Genomic DNA, 21,138 nt, shown 5'->3' on the forward strand with positions numbered 1-21,138 from the left:
ATATAAATGAGAGAGATCTCGCAGTGCTGGAGAGTTCTGCTCTTTTTCGATTGAAAATTCAGTGAGTTCAGCCTTTGTGAAGTCTAAACTACAATTTCTCTTCAATCTGGAGATTCTTTGAATACCCAGGCCTAAGCATGTTTGTGTACAGAAAGTGGTAAAGTAAAGAGATCTGATTTCCTGGCAAGCTCAACCCACTTTAATTGGTTCTGGTTTCCAAAACCAGCTATTTCATTCACAAACATAAAGAAGCACATTCTTATACATTTTATTCTCTGCAGCTGGTATAGCAAGTTATTGGAAACACATTAAGGTAAAAACAATTTTTACAGTACACTGTCCCGTTAACTGAGCAAAATAAAGAAAGACTACAGCCTGCTGAAGATAATTCTTAATGTATATAATGAGATTTTGAAAATGCTCTTGTGGTTTTAATCAATACGATTTGAAAATGTTATTGAATCCATTTATTAGACCAGACATATCTTTCAGGATGTTGCCCCACTGTTCTTTTATTGCAAATAATTGTAGAACTCCAATGGCATCATCCCCAAGGAATCTTGTGCACTTTTGCTATCTTTTAATATATTTTACAAACATATCCAATCACATTTTATTACAGTTTATCTAGAAAGCAAAAAAATAAATCTATACATTATTAACAATTGGCTAGATTACGAATTTTGCGTCATGGGTGAAAAAGCAGCGTTAAGGCTCTTTTTCACTACCACTGGTATTACGAGTGTTGCAGGTTTAGTTGCACCACACACTTTTTTGTCCGTAACGCAACGTAACTTCCATAGCGCCGGTATTACGAGTTTGCCTGGGAGGCCAAAAAGTGAGCGGTACAGCCTATACCGTAAAGATCCATATCGTAAACTGAAAGTCAGTAGTTATGGCTTTTATGCTACAAAGCCATAACATAAAATTCATAACTAAAGTGCTAAAAAGTACACTAACACCCATAAACTACCTTTTAACCCCTAAACTGAGGCCCTCCCGCATCGCAAACACTAAAATAACATTATTAACCTCTAATCTGCTGCTCCCGACATCGCCGCCACTATAATAAACATATGAACCCCTAAACCGCCGCACTTCTGCATCGTAAACACTAGTTAAATATTATTAACCCCTAATCTGCTGTCCCTAACATCGCCACAACCTACATTACTGTTATTAACCCCTAATCTGCTGCCCCCAAAATCGCAGCCACTATACTAAAGTTATTAACCCCTAAACCTAACCCTAAGTCAAACCCTAACACCACTAACTTTAATAAAATTAAAATAAATCTAAATAAAACCTACTATTAATAACTAAATAATTCCTATTTAAAACTAAATACTTACCTGTAAAATAAACCCTAAGCTAGCTACAATATAACTAATAGTTACATTGTAGGGGTTTAATAAATATAGGTAGGTAGGTTTAAACATAAAAAAAATTTCCCCATAGGAATCAATGGAGCTGCGTTACGGAGCTTTACACTCCTTTATTGCAGGTGTTAGGCTTTTTTTCAGCCGGCTCTCCCCATTGATGTCTATGGGGAAATTGTGCACGAGCACGTAAAACCAGCTCAAAGCAACGCTGGTATTGGAGTGCGGTATGGCGCTCAATTTTGTTCAACGCTGCCATATTGCCTGCTAACGCTGGGTTTATGCAAACCTGTAATAGCAGCGCTATAGGGAGGTGAGCGGTGACAATAACTTGCAAGTTAGTACCGAGCCGCTCTTACCGCAAAACTCGTAATCTAGCCGAATATATTTTACAGCAATGGTTTGACAAAGCCAACAAGTTATGCAAGTGTCACATTGGGAAAACAAATCATAATAACAGCAAATGATTATTATTAGTTATTTACAACCCGAAATTACATTCATTCTATAGTGAGCTAAGCAACTAGTTTGGTACTGCCAGGAAATTATATAAAGTAACTAAAGACGCTAGAAAGGCATAGGTTGGTGTAACGCGATAAGCCTTTCATCATGGTTCAGTATTTACCACAAAAGACTCCATCTTGCTCAGCTTCTTAGCAGGCATCCCAACCTGTAAAAACTCATTTCAGGGAGGTGGTTTCTCCCGCTACTGCACCGACACCCCCCCCCCCTCCCAGTTATATATTGGACACCTTGAAACCCTAAATAAGATAGAGACTTATCATTAAAAAGTAGCTTCCTACTAAAGTCACATTAAAAAAAAAGTAGCTGTATTGCACAACCACATACAACAAACCTATTTTCCAGCGATCGTACGCTTGTTGAATGCTTAAATATTTTAGAATACGAAGTTTAATTACATGCAGTAAATAAGGGAGTATTTGTGTTTTATTTTATTAAAATCAGTGGGGGATTTTTGGTTACTGATGCATGCTTTGAGGGTTCTATAACGTCCCAGCAACTAAAGGCATTCCTTAAAGAAACACTTTTTCGGATTTGGGCCACATTGCATCATGGTACTTGGAGTTTCAGTGAGATTGCATTCCATTTGCTGGCATCAGAAAGCCACTATTACAATCAGGGAGACTCCCTGAACTTCAGGGAGAGTTGGGATGTCTGTCTTAGTTTGAGGTAGATCAGAGTCTAAGAAATGTATATGAATCTTTGAAGTCAGCTATCCACCTCACATATGCTAGAAAATAATGCACTTTATTTTATTTGCTCTGACTATAGGTAGCTGAACAAGATTAGCATAAAGAAATTATATTTGCTATCTTTAAGAACTATTACTCAAGCACAAATTGCCTGGTGACTACAGTATAGGCTCCCATTACAATTTAATAGAAATATGAAATATCATATGCATGCTTTTGTGATTTTTGGCTTAATTTATAAGCCATTTTAATAATTCAGAGTCCCAGTTAATAAAACACACAAGGTACATATATGATATAATAGGAAAAACTAATTTTATATAAAAATAAAACTGTAAGAAATAGGTGTGATACACTCTTTTCAGAGGCGGGTCTGGCAGGGCCCTCACGTAGTAAGCAGTCAACTTGGTGTTCATGTGCAATTTTGCATCAAAGTCTGCACGCAAATCAAAATCCATACAGTTTGTACAAAGCCATCAACTAGTCAAAAACTAATGTCAAATCTGCATTTTTAAATATGCAGTCATACTTATCCAACCCTTTTTTCTTGTGCATATGTTATAGTTCACCAGTTAACGATTCATCTTTCATCACTTTCATCGAAAGTTCCAAAAAAATCAACATATAATTTCTGCTTCAACTTCATGGATTTTCCTTCTCTTCCATTTAGGTGGCAAACACAATAGAAATCAATAGGGGGTCTGAGACTAATGCCAGGTATAGAAGTTTAAATAAGTGACTGAACAATGTAATTGACATTTTGGCATCAGTCAAAGCTTCAAAGTTAGCACGGAGCAAAGCTTCAAAGTTAGCAATAATCCGATTGTCTGCAAGATTAATAGACGCAACATTTTCCAGGGTTTTTTACAAAAATTTTGTAACAACGTTGATTCCGCAATGTGCAAACTATGGCAGGTTAATTTAATCCGTGCTATTCATTAAATTTGACGCCTTAGTACTTGTCGGCCTTAGTCAAAGTGTAAGTAAAATATAACAACAATTGATTCAGTATGATGGCTGGCTAATATGTTTGAATATATTTCAAGCTGACCTGCTTACCAATATCACTATAAAAAGAAAGAAGTCATCCATTTAGAAGAGGAACAGGTAATTCAATATTAGCAGTGTAAGGGGTTCTTTGCAGTAAGAACAATAAGAATTATCTGCCTAATGAGATTGTTTTAGCAATTTTTTTTTTAGTGTGTGTTTTTTTTTATACAGGTTTATAAGAGTTACGGTAACTTGTTGGTCCAAGAAGAAATCTGATAGACACTTTGAAGTGAAGAGGATTTGAATCATAAATGGAATTTGTTTTAATTTATTATTTAGTTTGCCTTCTTTTGGATAAACTGTGGTACCAGGAATGTGTGTAAGGTTGAACTTGATAGACTTGAGTCTTTGTTCAACTTATACAACTATTTAACTATGACATTTTTCTTTTCAATTACCCAATAATTCTAATTCATGTCATGTACAATTAAAAATGTCATACTGTTACAACCCACCTAGGGTTTTTTTGCTGTTGAATTGGAACCCAGTTGCAGCAGAACAGAACTTCTTTGCAATCACGACCTTCAGGAAATCCTGGGAGTGGATACAGGATCCTTAAAGGTCAGGAAGCCTTTAATATGAATGAAAGGGCAAAGACAGAGACAAAGTCAAAACAATCCGAAGTCAGGGCAGGCAGCAGGCAGGCGAAGAAAAAGGACAATCCGAAGTCAGGAACCAGTAGATCTGTATAATGGAATCAGAGTTAACACAGACAAAAATACAATGTATGAACTCCAGGACCAGGAAGCAAGGAAAATAACCAATCACTGACTGGGGGGCGTGCTGAGAATATATAGGGAAACTAAATCACGTGACCGGTCACCTGTCCCCAGTATGTGGATCAAGCAAGGTCAATAAGAAGAGGTCTACATTTGTTGGTTACGTTTATTTAAACGCAAGGCCACATCAGGTACTGTGTTGGGGCAAGGCAACTCGGGGAAGGCGCATGGAAGGAAACCATAGTTGGCATTAAAAGCCATGACCTTAATAGAATGATGCATGTGATTATTATAAGAGAATTCTGCCGTAGGAAGTAAAGACAGCCAGTCATCTTATAGGTACGTGGTGAAGCAATGGAGGTATTGTTCCAAAATTTGGTTGGTACGTTCAGTTTACCCGTTGGTCTGGGGGTGATAAGCAACGTTGGATTTTGAGATGACTGCAAAAGTGGAACCAGAAACGGGAGGTGAACTAAGAACTTTGGTCAGTGTTGACTGACTGAGGCAATCCATGCAGGTGAAGGGAGTCCTATGGAGGGAATGAAATGTGCCATCTTTGTGAACCTATCAACTACCACCAGGATGGTATTGTGTTTGTGTGACAGAGGTAGAGCCACAATAAAGTCCATGGCTATGTCTGTCCATGGCCCTAGAGGAACTGTAGGAGGCTGTAGAAGGCCTGCTGGTTTCATTTTTGGTGACTTTGAACAGGAACATATGTCACTGGTCAGGACCTTTTCCCTGGTATCAGTCTTGATGGATGACCACCAATAGTAACGGCTAATACTTTCTAATGTTTGCGTAATTCCGCTGTGGCCTGCGGAAAGAGTGTCATGGAATTGGCTGAGTGCTTCAGATCGAAGCGAGGGTGGCACATACATCTGTTTGTCATGATACCATAGTCCTTGTTTTAGGGTCAGAAACAGAACTATAGCAGGTGGTTGATCTAGATTTCATATCTGATCTATAAGTGAGACCTGCATTGCGAGAAATTGATGTTGGAGTAGAATAGTGTCTTGGGTTTGGTCGGTGCCATCAATATCTTCATATATGCGTGACAAGGCATCTGCCTTTAGGTTCTTGGATCCAGGGCGGTAGGTGATTTGTAGATTGAATCTAGAAAAGAACAAGGCCCAGCGGGCTTGACGAGGACTGACTGAAGGGCATGCTGAGAATATATAGGGAAACTAAGTAACGTGACCTGTCACCTGCCCCCAGTTGGTGGAGCAAGCAAGGTCAATAAGAGGAGGTCAGGGACTCAGCACCATCTTGATTTTTCCTAGAGTCCCTGGCCTGCTCTCCTCTATCAGACCCAGACCCCTCCTCCCTTCTTATGCTCAAACGCCAAGTCTGCGTAGCGGCTGCCATTCCACTGCAACGGCAGAGGAAGACAGTTGCAGGCCGGCGATAGGAGGCCCGGGAGGCAGAGACTGTTACCGCACCACCTCTAGGATGCTACCGGAAGCCAGGAGCGGGTAAGTGTCCGGCCGTGCCGTGACACATACAATTTTCTATAACTTTATAAAAAAAAAATTAACATATAAACACTTAACTGCAATAAAAAAATTGCGTTATCATACTCAAATTGTGTACAAGTTTGATACTTTAAAATAAAAATTATGCTTACCATATAAATCCTTTTTTTTTTCGGAATGAGGATGGTCCACAGTCTATAACATATGTAATATATTTCCTGTCACTAGGAGGAGGTCAAGTACCCATATCAGAGCTTACAATCCCTCCCACCTCCCTTCTCTCTTTTAGCTTAACATATAGCCGAATAGGGAATAGGAAACATATAGGTTGGAAAGACAAAGTAGGGTCTGTAGAGGTGTCATTAGAATTGTCGCATATAAATTGAAATGGACGGGGCCTATGGATCATCATCATTGTTAAAGAAAATAATTTATCAGGTAAGCATAAATTTTGTTTTCTTTCGTAAAATGATAATGGTCCACAGTCCTCCATAACATATGGGATTAATACCCAAGCAGATGGTCTATGTTATGGAAAGGGTGGGACAATTTTTCTGCGGCCTGAAGGACTTTCCTGCCAAAAGTTGCCTGTAAAGAAGCAAAAACATCAAAGCAATACAATCTGGAAATGTAAGCAGAGAAGACAGCTTTGCATATCTGCTCCAAAGATGCATCATTTTTAAAAGCCTGCAATGTTGCAACTGCTCTTCTAGAAAGAGCTGTAATACGTTTAGGAGGGGACTTTCACACTACCAAATAAGTCTTGTGAATTACTTGTTTGAGCCAAGAGGCCAACACTATCTTAGTAGCTTTCTGCCCCTTACGAGTCCCAGAGTAGTGAACAAACAGACTAGAAGTTTGTCTGAAATCTTTAATAGCTTGGAGATAGAATTTCAAAGCCCTAACTACATCAAGGTTATGTAATAGTCACACATTAGAGTAAGCAGGAGCAGGATCTGAACACAATGAAGGAACAACAATTTCTTGATTGATATTTTCCGTAGAAACTACCTTAGGAGGAAAATCATATTTAGTTCAAAGTACAGCCTTATCCTTGTGAATAAGTAGAAATGGAGAATCACAAGACAATGATGACAACAACTCAGAAGCTCTCCTTGTTGAAGAGCTTGCTAATACTAAAAGTACTTTCTAAGATAAACAGTAGATATCAATGGAATGTATTGGTTATAAAAGGCGGACCTTGTAATACAGCAAGAACTAGATTCAAATTTCAGGGTGGAGAAATAGGTTTCACAACTGGCCTAATTCTAACGAACGTCTGGACAAAAGCCTGAACCTCAGGAAGTTTAGCCAACTTCCTATGAAAAAGAGCATATAAAGCAAATTTGACCTTTTGGTAAATTAGTGGATAAACCCTTGTCAAGGCCATCCTGTAAAAACTGAAGGATTCTATGAATCCTAAAGGAATACCAAGAAAACACTCTGAGAGAACACCACTCAAAATATTCCTTCAAAATCTTGTGATAAATCTTTTGTGTGTCTCAAAACTAGTCTTTCAACCTCCATACCATTAAATTGAGATTTGAGATCCTGATGGAAAAGAGAACATTGAGACAACAGGTCTTGTGTCTCAGAGGATGAATCCATGGAGGAGATGAGGACATCTACACTAGATCCACATACCATGTCTTGCGGGGCAAGACCGGAGAAATTAATATTACTTATGTTGACTCCTGTTTGATCCAAGTAATTACTCTTGGAAGAAGAACAAACAAAGGAAAAAGTTATGCTAGATGAAACTCCCATGGACATACCAAGGCGTCTACCATGTGAGCCTTTGGATCTATTGATAAGATACAATACCTTGGAAGGTTGTGATTTAAATGAACGGCCATCAGATCTATGTCCTGTAAGCTCCATTTGACCACTAAGCAGTCAAAAAAGTCCTAATGGAAAAACCACTCTCTTGGATGGCCCGACTGACTGCCCAGATAATCCACCTCCCAGTTGTTCACACCTGGTATGGGAATTGTTAATAGGGAGAAATTATTCTTCTCTGCCTAAGACAGAGTCTGAGAGACTTCCTGCATGGCTAGGCCACCACCATAATATTGTCCAACTAGAAACAGATAAACTTTTTCTCCTTCAATAGGAGCCAGGGTTGAAGAGCCCGAAGAATTGCTCAAAGTTCCAGAATATTTATTGGTAACCTTGCCTCTAGAGAAGAGCAAACTCCTTGCTCTCTTTGAGAAACCCAGACTGCTCTGAAGCCTGAAAGATGGCATCAATTGGCGCAATAGACCAAGACTAACAAAGGAAGAATGCCCCAAAGGTCAAAGAAAGACTTTGGCCCCTATTGAACAAAGGTCTTGCGGACCTGATCCGACAGTGTGGATCAGGTCCGCAAGACCTCGCTGAATGCGGAGAGCAATACACTCTCTGTATTGAGCTCACAAGAGCTGCTGGTGCAACGCCGCCCCCTGCAAACTCCCGGCCAATCAGCCGCCAGCAGGGAGGTGTCAATCAACCCGATCGTACTCGATCGGATTGAATTGTAGCAATTCCTGTCCGCCTGCTCAGAGCTGGCGGACAGGGTTATGGAGCAGCGGTCTTTGTGACCGCTGCTTCATAACTGCTGTTTCTGGCGAGTCTGAAGACTCGCCAGAAACACGGGCCATCAAGCTCCTTTTGGAGTTTGATAGATAGGCCCCTTTGTGTCTCCAAGAAAATTTTTGTCTGATGGAGAAATACAAAGCAATCTGTGGTTCCAAATGTAGATAATTCTTTGACCACTGAGGTAGATAAATCTTTCACCACTGAGGTAGCATAGACAATTAAAGGGGTTTCAAGTGAAGAGGGGCAAAAGGAACTGCCTGTGGAAGGACACCACTCAAAATATGCCTTCCAAATCTTGTGCTAAATCTTGTGTCACAGGCTTTCTGGCCTGCATTAAAGTTTCAATAACCGAACATAACCTTGAGATAGTAGCTACATCCATTACAACCTTAAGTATTCTTGTTGTACCAAAGTCTTACTCCAGGAATGGTAAAGTAATTGCCATCAGACTCCAGACACGGTCCTGTCTCCACCACATTTTTGGTGCTACATTTCCATTCTTTTGAGGCATGCATACATAAAATTCCTTGAGCTCGGTTGCAAAAATATTTTCTCTCTAACCATCACAAAATTTAAAAGACTTTGCCCATAGCTTTTGGTGACCATGTCTCATAAATTGTTTATCAGTATGTTAATATTAGTAAATGTTTTGCCATGCGAGTGAAACTAAATGTTCATCTCTGTGGTTTCTCTGATTAAGTAAGACATGCCAATGTCCTAAGAAACACACAATATTGGGTTTGTCATTTTTTCTACTAGGCATTATGCATGGTATACTTTTAACTGAAATGTAGTAAAAGTTTGAATGTTTAATGACACTCAATTGTGTTCTTGTGCTGCAAACTGGAAAAAAGGTAGCAGATGTTCCTAAGTTGTATTTAAAACTATTTCAGCACTGATAAATTAATTTCTTTCATGATGGTGAGAGTTCACAAGGCACTAGGTAGAACACCCAACATAACAGAGCTTTAAATCTTTCCGACTTTCCCATAATCCCTCAGTCAAAAGAGGACATTTAGAAAAGTAGGAAATATAACACAGGGCAAGTGCAAACTGGTACAATTGCCAACTGTACAGAAAAACAACTGGGCAGATCTTGAGGACACTCACCATCATGAAACAAATGAATTTATCAAGTGAACAAAACAATTTAATCTTACCTGATAAAGCTAGAAAGTCCACAAATTTAATGGGTGGGAAAAAAGAAAGAGATAAGGCAGGCACCTAATCATTAGGCGCCACCGCCCTAAGAACCTTCCTTCCAAATGTAGGCAAATACATCAAAATGATAGAACTTTGTAAAAGTGTGCGTTGAAGACCAAGTCGCAGCCTTGCAAATCTACAAACAGTGGCTTCATTCTTGAACCCCCAAGAAGCAGCAACTGAACTAGTGGGATAAGCAGTAGCTATGATTGGCGGATCTTGACCACCTTCCAAGTAAGCCCTGTGAATTATGCTCTCCAACCAAAAGGCTAAGGACACAGTCATGTCCTTCTGACCATTATGCTTACCAGAAAATAAGACAAATAGACTAGAGGATTGATGAAATCCTTAGGGAATTAACATTTTTATCTCCAGGCTACTAACCAGATATATATTAAGCAAAAGTCTCTCCTGTGGAGACATTGGATTAGGACACAAAGAAGGGACTACGATTTCCTGATTTATATTGTCAGTAGACACCACCTTAGGCAGAAAACCTGATTTTGTTCGTAACACAGCTTTATCCCAAGAAAATGCTAATAATTCTGACACTTGATGGGCAGAAGAAATAGCCAACAGAAAAAGCATACCTTGGTAATTTGTGATTTAGGCAGAAAGCCATGAAATCTTTTTCTGGCATCACCCACCTTTCCAACACAAAATTGAAAACCTCTTGGTTGAGAGACAATTTGCCTGAGTGAAGAGTCTGACGACTAAAGAAATCCGTTTCCCAGTTCTCACACAGGACAGAATGCGAGACACTTACTGCATTGCTAAGGAACTCTTCGTTCCTCCCTGGTGATTTATGTATGCCAGCATTGTAATTTTGTCTAATTGTAAATGGATAAAAGGAACCCGAGTGAAGAAGTTTCCACGCTTGTAGGGCACTGAATATCTCTGAGTTCTAAAATATTGATGGGTAATGAAGTCTCTGGAGTAGACAAGAAACCCTGAGCAATCCGAAGACCCCAAACTGTGCCCCATCCTGTAAGGTTGGCATCTGTGGTGATTATCTCCCACTTTGAGCTATTGAAAACCATGCCTAATGAAATTGGAAGAGGATCCAGCCACCAGCTCAGAGACTATCTGGTGAAATGATCCAAGATGATTCATTGTGATAGATCCGAATAATCCCCATTCCACTGATGGAGCATACACAACTGCAGAGGTCTCAGAAATGGAGTTGGACGCTGCTACCATGAGGTCCGCTACTTCCATACACTGGGCAACTGATGGTAAAGAAGTCCCCAGAAGGACCCTGCAAGCTGATATTAGTTTCAACTTGTGCTGGTTTGTCAAAAACACCCTCATTGTGAGAGTCTATAATCACCTCAAGAAACACACCCTTGTTTGAGGTGTGAGATAACTCTTTGGGACGTTGATTATCAAACCATGTTTGCAAAGAAACCAAAGTAACTTCTCTGTGTGAGAAATTGCTAAAAGTAAAGATGGAGCTTGAAGCAAGATATCGTCCAGGTGTGGAGCTACCACTACTGATAATGATCCAGATGGATTGGGATATGAAGATACGCATTCTTCAGATCTATAGTAGACATAAAATGCCCCTGAAGTACCGGGAGCAGAATTGATCTGATGTTCTCCATCTTGAAGGATGGCACTTTCAGAAATTTGTTTAACATCTTCAGATCCAGTATTGGTCGAAATGTGCCCTCATTTTTTGGGACAATGAAAAGGTTTGAATAAAAACCCTTCTCTTGTTAATGGGACTTGAGTAATCACCCCCATGTTCTCCAGGTTTTGTACACATTGTAGAAAAGCTAGTCTCTTTTCTGGTCTTTTTAAAATGTGAGACAGAATTAACCTTCCCTTTGAATGTCTGGATCTGAAGCCAGGGATCCTTAACTAAAGCTTCCAGACATCTTGGAACCAGCTTAGTCTGCCCCCTACCAGAGATATGTCTGGCACAGAGGCTCACTGTCATGCAGTTTTGGAATCTGCTGAAGATTTTTTGTGCTGCTTTGATTTGTTCCAAACAGGGTTAGGTTTCTAGGTAGTTTTTTGTGTTTCAGATTTTCAAACAGATGTAGGACTTTGTTCTGCCAAAAGGGACAAAAAATCCACCCAATTTTCCATTATTTCTACAATTACAGATGGTAAAGGTGATTAAAAAGCACCTTTACCATCTGTAATTGTAGAAATAATGGAGTCATATCCTGGACCGTATACATTCTTACCCTTAAAAGGCCAAACTCCATAATCTAGACTTGGAAACCATGTCCGCCAACAATGATTTAAGCCAAATGGTTCTTCTACAAAGAACTGCCAAAGCAGTATTATTAGCATTAATGCAAACAATATGTATGATTGAATCACATATAAAAGAATTAGCAGTTTTCAATGCTTGAATTTTATCTTGTATCTCTTCTAAAAGGAAGATTCTTTAGAAATCAATTCTAATAAAGAATCATACCAAAATGCAGCTGCTCCAGCCACAGCAGCAATACTTAAAGCCAGCTGAAATAACAAACCACCCTGTAAGAAAGCCTTCCTTAGGTAACGCTCAAGTTTCTGGTCCATATGATCTTTAAATGATGTACTATCCTCTAGCTGAATAGTTGTCCTCTTAGCTAAAGTAGATATTGCGCCATCAGCCTTTGGTATAGTAACCCCTAACTCAATGTTGGACTCAGCAATAGGAAAAAGTTTCTTAAAATTTGCTGCTGGAGTAAATGGAACACCTGGTTTCTCCCATTCCTTATTAATGGCCTCAGTAATCAAGGAAGGAACCGGGAATGTTTCAGGTGAATGTGACATAGGCTTGAAAATTAGGTATAATTTATGAACAGGATTATCCCTCTTGCGGTCTAGAATCCTGTATGCCTAAAGTCTTCAAAACCTCTTTTAAACGTTCCATCTTAAACTGAAAAGTCATCACTATCCTCAGTAGATACTTCACCTTCTGACATAGAAGATAACCCCTGTAAATTAGAAACCATGGACGGACTAACAGATTTAGAACAATGCTTAATCCTTCTTTTGCGCTTACTTGGAGGCGGCAAAAACTTCAGAAACTATAGAATAGGACATAAAAAAATGACATGCACACCAGAGATGGGGGGATTAGCACTCCCAAACATAGAGTATTACAACTGGGCAGCCTTGGCTAAGTATGTGATGGATTGGTTTTTGGACAGAAATGTCTTCACCAACAGTGAACTAGAGACGGAGATCATTGCTCCGTGGTCATTAAAAATGCTTCCACATATGACTCGCACACAACTAGAAGGCATAGTGGGACACAATACTATTCTCCTCCATCCTGTAAGAGCATGGTGGAAAATCTGCAGGACCCTTAGAATCACATGCAAGAATACCATATACTTACCCCTACGGGGTAACCCAAACTTTCAGGCAGGTTTCACCACAGCACCTTTTAGACAATGGGAAACACGGGGACTCTCTACTATTAGACAGGTCCTGACGCCAGACCAGAAATCAGTCAAATCGTTTGCCGAATTACAATTAGAATTCAATTTACCTCACAAGCATCACTTCGCATTCCTACAGACGAGACATTATATACAAAGCATCATGGAGATGGGAGACATGCCGGACATCAACTGCGAAATATACAAGCTACTGACCCTGACAAAAGGAGGACTGACCTCAATATCACATACCTACAAAGCACTCCAAACAGTGGTTAATAAAGCTACTAGGGACCAAATCCAACACAGATGGACAACCTGGACTGAACACCCAGTTACAGATCAAATAATTGAACAAAGCGTCTCAAAGGTGAGGAAGGCATCACTATCAAATGACATACGGGAATCACATACAAAGCTATTACATAATGCATACATAACACCAAAGATGTACCATAAGTGGAGCCCTGAGACCTCGGGACTTTGCCCAAAATGCGCACACCCAAACCCCAACATAATCCATATGATATGGCAGTGCCCAAAACTCACAAGATTCTGGAATATGGCACACAAGTGGGTAATGAGAGTTACGGGAGAGAGCATAGACCTGAACATTCAAGCAGTAGTATTTCTCCACACACAGTCAAACACAAACAGGCATATGGCGTTTATTCACAATGTCATACTATTTGCCAGAAAGCTCATCTTCAAGAAGTGGTTAGAAACTGAATCACCAACACTCACACACCTTAAACTAGAACTACAACAGCAAATTATCCGTGAACAAGTAGATACACAGGGGGACATCACAAAGCGAACTAAACATTTCCTCAATAAATGGGAACCATTAATTCGCAGCTTAGACTTAGCACATCAGAGACAAATCCTACACCCACTTAAAAACTCAGAATTTGTTCTTGAAGCCCAGTTAAGAGGCAAATGGAACATCTTTTAAACTATTGACACGGGAACAAACCAATGTAGAGATTAAGATGAGAGACGAAACAGAAACCTGGGGGAGCGCCCTGGAAGGGGTTGGGGTGCAAGAGAGTTGGCAGCGGAGCTAGTTGGGGAGGGGGGAGCTTAATGTGTTGATTTAAGAAAGCTAACAATGAACAAGAAACTCACCCACAATGGAACTGCAATGACTTGCTTATTGTGAAGGACTACAAAACACAAGAGACTCTTGGAAAGACTTGATCTAACTAATATGTTATGCAAAGTATATTGTTACCTGTTTAACTGCCTTCTAAGGGGAAACTAGATACAATAAGTTAGAAGAGGAGTAAGGAGAATAGGTACTTTTTGGAGTAACTATGCTATTAGACATAGAAGAAAATGCAGTACTGTCTTTGGTAGCAATTATTGTTATTATGGTTTGCAAATCTAGTTGTACAAACCATTTGTTGCTTTTTTCAGTGCTGAATATATAAATAAATAATTTAAAAAAAAAAACTTCAGAAACTGCCACAGTTAAAGCTGACTTAAATCCCTCTGAAAAATCAGAGGTTTCCTGACCAGCTTGAACGGTCGCTGTAACTGTGGGAGTAGGTTTGGGAGAAAAGGAATAAATCTCTAAAAACCCAGTTAAACATGCATGACACAATTGTGAAGGCAGGCATACAATAAGACATTTATTTGTAGAAATAATTATGTCCATTTTTAGATCCCCTGAAAAGGCAGTAGTAGGTACAGCAATCCCAGTCTGCTCTATTGTAAAAATAACCCCAATATAGATTTAGAAAATACTTGCAAAGTATATATATATATATATATATATATATATATATATATATATATATATATATATAAAATCAATGTAAATATTTGCATAGGAAATTAGCACATCTAGGCAAGAATCCCTGCTTGCTTTTTCCCCAGAAATAACTCATATACAATGTTACCAATGCACAAGAGAATTCTGGGTAAGCTATGCAAATTAGATATGCAAATTCTCAGTTTTTTTTGCTTCAAAAATACTGTTTTAACACAGCTATCCTTTTAACAGGATTATAGCAGCAAATCAGAAATCACTCCTAGACAGCCTGTTTCATTCTATTTGGAACTCATCAGTAGGAGATAGATTTCTGGTTACTGCATTGATAAAGCTATTTTCAAGGTTAAACCAAAATTCATTAAAATTATGGGGGGAGATAAAAAACTGAAATTAAAATCCTCCATGCCTCAAAATTAAATCAATGTAAATATTTGCATAGGAAATTAGCACATCTAGGCAAGAATCCCCGCTTGCTTTTCCGCCATAAATAACTCATATACAATGTTACCAATGCACAAGAGAATTCTGGGTAAGCTATGCAAATTAAATATGCAGATTCTCAGTTTTTTTGCTTCAAAAATACTGTTTTAACACAGCTATCCTTTTAACAGGATTATAGCAGCAAATCAGAAATCACTCCTAGACAGCCTATTTCGTTCTATTTGGAACTCATCAGTAGGAGATAGATTTCTGTTTGCTGCATTGATAAAGCTATTTTCAAGGTTAAACCAAAATTCATTAAAATTATGGGAGGAGATAAAAAACTGAAATTAAAATCCTCCATGTCTCAAAATTAAATCAATGTAAATATTTGCATAGGAAATTAGCACATCTAGGCAAGAATCCCCGCTTGCTTTTTCCCCAGAAATAGCTCATATACAATGTTACCAATGCACAAGAGAATTCTGGGTAAGCTATGCAAATTAGATATGCAAATTCTCATTTTTTTTTGCTCAAAAATACTGTTTTAACACAGCTATCCTTTTAACAGAATTATAGCAGCAAATCAGAAATCACTCCTAGCTTTATCAATGCAGCAACCAGAAATCTATCTCCTACTGATGAGTTCCAAATAGAACGAAACAGGCTGTCTAGGAGTGATTTCTGATTTGCTGCTATAATCCTGTTAAAAGGATAGCTGTGTTAAAACAGTATTTTTGAAGCAAAAAAATGAGAATTTGTATATCTAATTTGCATAGCTTTGGTAACATTGTATATGAGTTATTTCTGGGGAAAAAGCAAGCAGGGATTCTTTCCTAGATGTGCTAATTTCCTATGCAAATATTTACATTGATTTAATTTTGAGACATGGAGGATTTTAATTTCAGTTTTTTATCTCCCCCCATAATTTTAATGAATTTTGGTTTAACCTTGAAAATAGCTTTATCAATGCAGCAACCAGAAATCTATCTCCTACTGATGAGTTCCAAATAGAACGAAACAGGCTGTCTAGAAGTTATTTCTGATTTGCTGCTATAATCCTGTTAAAAGGATAGCTGTGTTAAAACAGTATTTTTGAAGCAAAAAAAACTGAGAATTTGCATATCTAATTTGCATAGCTTACCCAGAATTCTCTTGTGCATTAGTAACATTGTATATGAGTTATTTCTGGGGAAAAAGCAAGCAGGAATTCTTGCCTAGATGTGCTAATTTCCTATGCAAATATTTACATTGATTTAATTTTGAGACATGGAGGATTTTAATTTCAGATTTTTATCCCCCCCATAATTTTAATGAATTATATATATATATATATATATATATATATATATATATATATATATATAAATAATATATATATATATATATATATACATATATACATAAACTATATTAAAATAAGCTATATAGTATGAAATATACTGATTAATATGTATTATATTTGTGGTAAAGTTCCACTAATACCAAATTCTGAGAACTAATGCTTCCAAGAATTAAGCTCTGGTAGGGTGTCTTTGCCTCCTCCTGGTGTGGAATTTTCAAGTGTATGACTTGTGGACTCTCACTACCATTAGAAAGAAATTTTGTTTCCTGAAGGTAACAGTCCACAAGCCATTATATATGGGATCCTATACTCAAACTGTGAAGTCCATGAGATCATCATGAAATAGCCAGGGAAAACAGTTAAGGTATGTAAAGGCACTAAACAGGCACAACAACCTGCAGAACTTTCCTACTAAAAGCAGCCTCAAGTAGCAAAAGTGGCAAAATAGTAAAGTTTGGTAAAATTGTACAGAGAGGAAGAATTAGCTGCCTTACATATTTGATTAATCAAAGTTTCATTCCTGAAAGCCCAAAAGGTGGCAATAGATCTAGTAAAATGAGCAGTACCTTGCTCTGGGCCCCTGGGGGAGACTTCCCCAATATCAAGTATGCTTTACGAATTAAAGCTTTAAGCGCCAAGCTTTAGCCTTTTGACCTTTGCAGGGACTAGAGAAATTAATAAAAAAAAAAATATTTTGTGGCCTGAAGATACAATTTCAAGGACTGACCACACCGAAGTTGTGAAACAATCTCTCTATAGCATTTCTTGGAGCACAATTTTCTGATTGTTATCCAAAGATAAGAAGGAAAGAATAGTTGGTTCTCAAAGGCCTTGTCCCGGGGAAAAATCAAAGGATAGGGCTGAAAGTTTAGACACCCTTCTGGCCAAGGAAATGGCCAACAAAATAAGAACCTTCAAAGAGAACAATTGAATATCAAGACAATGCATAGGTTAAAAATGTTGAGCCTGAAGAATTCTCAAAAGCCTGGTTTAAAGGGACACAAATCCCAAATGTTTCTCTTTCTTTCATGATTTGGATAGAGCATACATTTTAAAAAACTTTTAATTTTACTTTTATTATCAATCTTGCTTCATTCTCTTGGTATCCTTTGTTGAAGGACCAACAATGCACTTCTGGAAGCTAGCTGGACACATTAGTAAGCCAATAAAAAGAGGCCTATATGTGCAGTCACCAATCAGCAGCGAGCTCACGGCTCCTGAGCCTACCCAGGTATGCTTTTTAACAAAGGATACCAAGAGAACTAAGCAAAATCTATAACATAAGTAAAATAAAAGGTTGTTTAAAATGCTATGCTCTATCTGAATCATGAAGGGAAAATATTGAGTTTCATGTCTCTTTAAGGTTCCACAGAGAAGAAGCTGGCATGATAACCAATCCTGAACAAAGCAGATAGCAGCACAGAAATATAGTATAAGTGGCATACAAAGGGTTAACCCCCTAAGGGAAACACAGTATATTTGGCACAATAGAAGGAAACTGAAACATTGATCAGTCTCTTTAAAAAGGAAAATGTTTTAAAATGTAAAAATACAACAAAAGATTAGATTTATACAATAATTTGGCAGATCTCTGAAAATAAATGTGCTCACCGCTTCTTATGTCCAGAAGAAAAGTAATTGCAGGTTAACAAGATGGCCATTAGTCATTGAGGGGCAGGAAAGTGAAAGTGTGCTATTTTTGCACCAAAGGAAATAAGCTCTGAGGTCTCCAGAACAGAATTAGCCCATAAAGTAAAAAATAGCTTCCAACAGGGCTAAAAATTCTCCTTTGTATGCTCTAAAGTTTAAGAGACAGTATCTCAATTTAATTTTTTTGTGTTAAATCTTGTATGTAATTATGTCTCCAGGCTATGTGAAACGTGCACATGATCATACTAATAGCCTGCAGTCTATAAAGTTGCATGGTACTTACCTGTCAGCACCTTCATCTACTGTGTTGTATTTTCTGTGATTTTGGTAATCAGTAGTGGGTCAGTATATAGTCACACAGCCTCCAAGTATTGTTATTGCATGGTTTTGAAAACCATGCAAAGGTGCTGAGTACCATGCTATGGTCTGACCATACTGTGTGGGATATGCGTGATTGAATTAATGATGACAATGTGTTTTGGTCAAAAAATATATAATCTATTCGGGAGTATGTGTGTTGGGGGTTAGAGAAGAAGGTGTAGTCGCTGTTTATGAGATGGGATGGGAGGTCCTCCAGTTGTCATGAATAGGGATAGATTGTAATGCTGTCCAATTTGCTTTAATTTGTCTATTACGCACATATGAGCGGCCTGTTTAAGTGTCAAGAGTTGGTTCTATTTGGAAGTTTAGGTTACCCCCTAAAATAATCGGTCCTTTAGCTATGTCTAGTATGTGGTTGGTAACTGAGTAAAAAAAGGAGGGTGGTGGGCGATTAGGTGCGTAAATGTTAACCAGTGTCAATGGTCTACCGTAGAAGAGTCCTACCAAGATCAGGAGTCTGCTCTCTGTGTCAGAAAGTTTATGTAGTAGATCAAAGGGGATGCCTTTTTTTAAAGAATATTCCTACACCATTTTTTTTGTTGTTCTTGAACTTAGAAAGTGTTGGTCATAGTATAATTTGGATAGAGTCAGCTCTTTGGTTTTCATAAACTGTTTCTTGTACCAATACAATGTCTAGTTTATGTTTGTAGAAGTCATGGAACGCTATTGAGCATTTTTCAGCTGTTAGGAATCCTTTTAGCTTCTAAGTAGCTATATTAAAGTGGTCAGGAGAGGTCATGGTGGTATATGTTGAGTTGGGTGAAATGGGGAGGAAAGAAAGAGGATGTAAGGTTAGGGGTGTGACGTATGGGGTTCTGTTTACAGAAAGAATTGGCTTCTTATGGGTCTTGGCAAATATAGCATTTTCCGTTCTTGTTGATCTGTAGCGATACTGGGAATCCCCATCTATATGGTATCTGCAAGGACCTGAGGTGTGCAGTTAGGTGTGAAAACTCTTTTCTATTCTGTAACCTTTTAATTGAAAGATCTTGGAATATTTCAATGCGTGATCCAAGATATGTGAAGTTTGGATGTGTTCTGGAGAAATTGTAAATTTCTTCCCTGTCCTTTTAGTTTAGGAAATGTACTATAACGTCTCTTGGTGGTTGATTTTCTCCTGGCTTGGGGCGAAGTGCACAATGTGCTCTTTCTAAGGGTACCTTGTTTATCACTATTGAGTTAGCTATTGCTAGTGACTGGAACAAGCTTTGAAGATGGTCTGGTATGTCCTCTCCATTGATGGTTTCTGGAATACCCCATATTCTGAGGTTGTTTCTACGCATTCTGTTTTTGATATCATCAAGTTTGTTTTCCAGATTTATCAGTTGCTGTTGTTGGTTGGTTATAGTGTGTGACATTTCATCCATGTCTTTGACTAGCTCTTCCCTGTAGTCTTCCAGTGCCTCTACTCTGAACCCCAGTTCACTTATTTCTCTTTTAAGGTCAGCACATTCCTCTCTAATGCACTGGGGTGAATGGGAGAAGGGATCGAATCTGTTTGTGATTCTTCTACAGATGATGTGTTCATGTCTCTCAGTTTTTCTATGTTTTTGAAATAGGTGTTCATAGAGCTTGCTGCTGGAGTTGCAAGTTTAGTGAGCTTGTCTCCTTTAGTTGTTCTGTGCTGCGCCATTTTGATGCCTTGTAGATTTGGTAGTTAGTTCATAGTCCGTAAATGTGAATTGCAGAGCTTAGTGGGTTGGGGGTAATGAATGGACTTTCTTAGGCCTTATTCATGGTGTTTGGTATGTTATAGGCTTCAGGCCATGTGCTATTTAATGTTGCCCCTATTAGCATGTGCAAAGTGTTCCTGTTCTGCTAGCTGTTTGTTCTCTGTTTCCTTTTTGCATTGCTTCTAGGCAGCTAGGCTATAGTGTTACAGACTTCTCATTTGCCAGGTAAAGCATGGATTTGGTTGCTAATTACGTATAGAATCAGTATTTAAGCTTTCATTATATTCGGTGGATGGGTCTGTGATGATGTTATAGTGCGTAAGGGCGGTTTGGTCTTACCATCATATGATGATTTTTAGCAGTGTGCTTGCGGCAGATGCATCAAAGAGGAGGTACTCTCATCTAACGCTGGCGTTTTTGAGCAGGGTCTTTCTTTTTTTTTTTTTATTAGTGTTTACAGATGTACAATAATATTGAGAGAAATAGACAATGACCAGAAAAAGATGGCACAATAAATAAGTGCATTAATATATGAAAAGGATATGAAAACCATCATAGCCTACATTATACATCACATTAAATTCTTATTTAACATTCTCCAATTTTTTATGTATTTTATATCAAGCAAGAAAAAGTAACAAAAAGAAAAAACTGAAAATTATAACATTAATTTACTAACTTTACATTGATATTCATTACTAGATCATGTTAAATATAAAAGAGAAAATGAGGAGAGTTGTTTCACTTTAATATATCTGTATTATCATGTTTCCATATAATATCTCAATTTAAAAAAAAAAAAGAACAAAAAACGGAAAATAAATAAATAAATAAAAAAAATCAAATCAAAATAGATGCTGTCTCCAATACTCAGGGTAGTCATCAA

Source organism: Bombina bombina, chromosome 3, assembly GCF_027579735.1.
Source record: "Bombina bombina isolate aBomBom1 chromosome 3, aBomBom1.pri, whole genome shotgun sequence".
In the NCBI taxonomy this organism is placed as follows: domain Eukaryota; kingdom Metazoa; phylum Chordata; class Amphibia; order Anura; family Bombinatoridae; genus Bombina; species Bombina bombina.